We start from the raw sequence: 5,077 nt of genomic DNA, 5'->3' as shown, positions 1-5,077 counted from the left end.
TATTTTAAACTAGGTTGTGTAAATTCTTAGTCAAATGCTTAATGACCTTGTCTATTAGTAATTGATGTTGGAAATTTGGATGTGTAAGTGACTATTTAAACAGCAGGATTCGGCCATGGAAGTGCATTAGCTCAACGTGCGTCTAGAATGTTTATTAATGTGTGATGGTGAACATTAAATACAACATTGTTTCAATGATGGGTGGTTATGTTCTAGCTTGGTTAGTTTGATTAATAGGCGGCAAATAATGTATGTAATTCATGATTAACCTAGTTGATTAATTGTTATAAAAAATTGATGTTTAAATGTTTGGTACAGCCTTGGCTTTTGGGCAAATGCGCATCTTGCATGCATTTATGATGAATAAGTTAAATATAAATGTTTTGTTTTATATTAAGTCTACATCAAGGGAGTAATCATAATATACATTTGACTTGCTTTAATAGTATACACATTCGGTCATATATTCCATTATTAAAGACATTGAATTATTACAAATTTTGAAGTTTATTTATGAATTAGGTTGAGACATGCGTACATGATAATTAGACTTGCTATGTTATTTTTAGTTTTCGCATACTGTGTATGTATGTAAAGTTTTTTTTTTATGATTATGAGTGCTTATTACCTGTATACATATGGTTATAGGAACTTGGTAAATAAGTGTAAGTAGTGAATGGGTATAATGCAATATATAGATTATATTTAATATTGTTGTTTCATGTGGGTAATATGATTATTCACATATACATGAGGTGAAATGTTCTAATTTAAAAGTAGTATTAATTTATGAGAAAGTTTTAATTAACCTTTGAGACTTATGTTTGTGATTAATTATGCATATATATGCATGTCTTCATTTGAGATTGTGTTTTAATTCAGTAATGCCTTACAACCCTGTTTCGGCGACGGATACGGGTCAAGGGTGTTACATTCTCATCTTCTTCTTCGTCGAAATTTTCAGCAAAAGTAAGGGTTTTGAAGCTTTTAAATTTTAGCCAAGCTATCTTCTTGCAAGTAAGTGATTTAGATGCCTATTTTTGATAATTTTTGTACCTTTGGAACCCTTATAGCATGAACTAGCTAACTGCGGGACTATTTTGTGAAATGGTTGATAGTCTAGGGATTTGCCATGAAATGATTTGTGATGTTTACTGAATTGTTATGGAAGAAAATGAACCATGGTTGTGTATAAACAACTTTTGTTAAAGAAGTTTGCATGAAAACACCTAAAAATGGCTATTTTGTAAAGTTGTAAAATAAGTTGTAAATGTGTGAAATAATTGAAATTTTGAGTTGCTATAGTCATAAAAAGAATTAGGCTAGGCTTGTTAAATGGGGAAATTCGATAAAATTGATTTACAAGCCTAAGGGAAAAATCGTAATTTTTGTAAATTCTAAAGGGAAAACTGTCATTTTGCCGAATTGTGAATTATAGAATGTTTTAATTAATGTAATGATTAAATGAGTGAATTTCATCATGTTAGATCAAGAAAATTGAGATTTGGGCTTAAATCAGAAAGTACGAGGTTATGGACTAAAATGGAGTAATTAGTCGAAATTGCATTCGAGGTAAGTCTGTGTGACTAAATAAGCATGTTATCCATATAATTGTTATTATACTTGAAATCTATTTTTCTATAATTGTATTGAATTATATGTTGATGGAGTTATGTATGAGAAAGTGATGCCAAAAGTTAATAACACTCATGTGATATAAAATACGTTAGAAGTTTGATGGAATATGACATTCCATTGAAACAAGTAAGTTGCACATAAATAATGCAAATATAATGTTACCATGTATTGTACAATTAGTATGGTCTGAACTATTGATTGTGAATGTAAATGATGAGAATTTACGTAGAAATAACTCCCGCTTGAACCTTAGGAATAGATTGGGATATTCGTGCCATGACATTGGGTGATATGTGTGCTAGTGTAAGACATGTCTGGGACATGCATCGGCTACATTATGAGAGCCAGTATAAGACATGTCTGGGACATGCATCGTCCTTGAGATATAAAGCCCGTGTAAGACATGTCTAGGAAATGCATCAACATTGAGACGAGAGCTAGTGTAAGACATGTCTGGGACATGCATCGACCTCGAGATATATCAGCTACTGTAAGACCTGTTTGGGACATGACGTCAGTTTTTTGTGTTTCAATGTAAGACTTGCTGGGACATGGCATCGACACCGACAGATGAGAGCCAGTGTAAGACCTGTCTGGGACACGGCATTGGCCTCGATATATGAAAGTCAGTGTGAGACCTGTCTAGGACATGGCATTGATAAACCGTAAATTATACATATTTTTACCCCATGTTTAATGCATTTTATGGATGATTCCTGATTAGAATTGGTGAATTTAATGCTCCTAATGCTTTAATTTCATGTTTTATACTTAGGAGAGCACAGGAGAGCGAAAGGAATGAGAAACGAGCCAAAAACAAAGAAAATGGGCCAAAGTACAAACTCAACACGGCCTAGACTTCCTCACACGGGCAGCCCACACGGTCGTGCTAACTTTGTAGAATCAAAGCACGATTCACATCGGCAGACCACACGGTCGTGTCAATTTGGCAGGCTCGAACACGGCCTGAAGTAATCGAACACGGGCGTGTGCCACGGGCGTGTCCTTGCCGAGCCCAAGTTGAGTCCAATTCAGAAAGGGCTAATTTGAGGGCCTCTAGGCATTCCAAAACCTATAAATACACCCTAGAGGAGGAAGAAAAGGGAGATAGAGAATAGGGGATAGAGAATAGGGGGTAAGGAATTACTCCAAGGAAGTCGATTGATCCATCTTAGAAGCCGGATTCATCATCAAGACTGAAGATCTCTCCTCAATTTCCCTTCAGGAGTTTTGGGTTTTCTTTATGTTTTGTATTATTTATTCTTCTGAGATGTTTTCTTATTTAGTCATGAACTAAATCCCGTAAATACCTATGGGGAATGAAACCTAAGACAAATCATGTTATTATTTTCTAAATCGTATGATAAATATTTAACTTGTTCTTAATTATGTGTTCTTAATTCTTGTTTTGATATCTTAGGATACTGATTCAAGACACGCTCTTATTCAGAGGAGGAATAGACCCTGTCTAAGAGTATATTTATCATAATTAAGTGGAGTTGATTGCGCACCTAGAAATAGGGTGACAAGATTTTGCCGGATTAGGGTGAAACCTAATAAGGGGATCCATAGATCGAGTTAATACAACCCTAGAGTGGTAATTAGAGAAAAGTCTCAGTTATTCAATCTAGGGGTTAGATGCTATTAGTCTTGAATAGAGATAATAACATAACTTAGGGATCTCTATGGAACAAGTTGAATGAATAAATCGTCCGATTCGGAGCCAGAATAACAAGTAAAGTCTAGGTGGATTTTTCCTTAGGTATTGTGTTAAGTCAATCGATTTTCCCCAAAAGCAATTCCCCAATTCTTTTCTTTGTGCGTTCTTAGTTTAGATAATTAGTTAATTAGAACAAAACCTCTTTATTTTTAGGGTAGATAATAAAAAGATAGTCATTACTAGTACTTTTGGTTCCTTTGGGTTTTGCAATCCGGTCTTGCCAAAACTATACTACTGTTCGATAGGTACACTTGCCTACATCGCGATAATAGTTAGTTTCAAGAACGATTAATTATAAATATTTAAAACCTATCACGAAATAACGCGATCAAGTTTTTGGCGCCGTTGCTAGGGAACTGAAATATTAGGAACGCTCAATTTTTATTAATTTAGCCACTTGCAATTTAATTTAATTATTATTATTTATTAACCCACCCTTTCTTTCTCTTGGCAGGTTTTTATAGTTTATGACTAGAATAAACCCATCGGGACCATTACTTTTTGACTAAGAAATCGATTGTACAGTTCGTAGAAACCAAAGAGAAATAAGGCGAAGCTTAAGATACACGGAGAAAGAGCAAGAAGACGATACTCAACCCCCAACCGAAGAGATGACTGAAAAGCAAGGCAATCAACTACCTCCTGCAATTGCGGCTAATCAAAATCCTGCTCCACGTACTATGTATGACTATGCTAAACCTTATTTAACAGGAACTGAGTCAAGTATAGTTAGACCTGCTATTGCTGTCAATAATTTCAAACTGAAACCTAACACAATTCAGATGATACAGCAGTTTGTTCAGTTTGATGGTTTGCAGGATGAAGATCCCAACACTCACTTGGCGAATTTTTTGGAATTTTGTGACACTTTCAAAATTAACGGCATTTTTGATGATGCCATTCACCTTCGGTTATTCCCTTTTCCACTGAGAAACAAAGCTAAACAGTGGTTGAACTCGTTACCACGAGGGTCTATCACTACTTGGGAACAAATGACCCAAAAATTTTTACTAAAATATTTTCCGCCGGCTAAAACGGCTAAGTTACGTAATGATATCTCTTCTTTTGTGCAGATGGACTTAGAAACACTTTACGATGCATGGGAGAGATACAAGGATCTATTGCGAAGGTGCCCTCACCATGGGTTACCTCTATGGCTGCAAGTTCAAACGTTCTACAATGGTGTGAATCCCTCGACAAGACAGATGATTGACACAGCTGCTGGAGGAACCATCAACAGCAAAACACCTGAAGAGGCTTATCAATTTATTGAAGAAATGTCACTAAATAACTATCTGTGGCAAGTCACTAGGACTAAGCCAACGAAAATAGTCGGCGTTTATAACGTCGATTCAGTCACCATGCTCTCTAATCGGGTAGAACACTTAAATAAAAAGATTGATGGTTTTTTTAGTTCTTCACAGGTGCACCTAGTAATGTAGTGCGAAGCAAGTGGAGGTGGAACAAACCATTCGGAATACCAACCTTATGGCCACAACATGGATAACGAGCAATTAAATTACATGGGTAATAATCCTCGACCTCAAAACAATCCATATAGTAACACTTATAATGCAGGTTGGAGGAACCATCCCAATTTTTCGTGGGACAGTCAAGGAAATTAAAGACCACAACATCCTCCGGGCTACCAACAACCACCCTACCAACAGGAAAAGAAGCCAAACCATGAAGAGATGCTCTCAAAGTTTATTTCAATGT

General features: G+C 35.7%; 1 non-coding gene across 1 annotated transcript; it reads right to left on the bottom strand.

Annotated features, from left to right (window-relative positions):
- Nucleotides 1-4,398: 4,398 nt before the first annotated feature.
- LOC121212769 (small nucleolar RNA R71) lies at nt 4,399-4,505 on the bottom strand. The gene has a single exon (XR_005908143.1). It is a non-coding gene; the product is annotated as a small nucleolar RNA R71 (small nucleolar RNA).
- Between the last annotated feature and the right edge of the window lie 572 nt (nt 4,506-5,077).

The sequence above is a fragment of the Gossypium hirsutum genome, chromosome A13, assembly GCF_007990345.1.
Source record: "Gossypium hirsutum isolate 1008001.06 chromosome A13, Gossypium_hirsutum_v2.1, whole genome shotgun sequence".
Classification (NCBI taxonomy): Eukaryota; Viridiplantae; Streptophyta; class Magnoliopsida; order Malvales; family Malvaceae; genus Gossypium; species Gossypium hirsutum.
The sequence above is the reverse complement of the archived record's forward strand: the minus strand, read 5'-3'. Positions and strand labels throughout refer to the sequence as shown.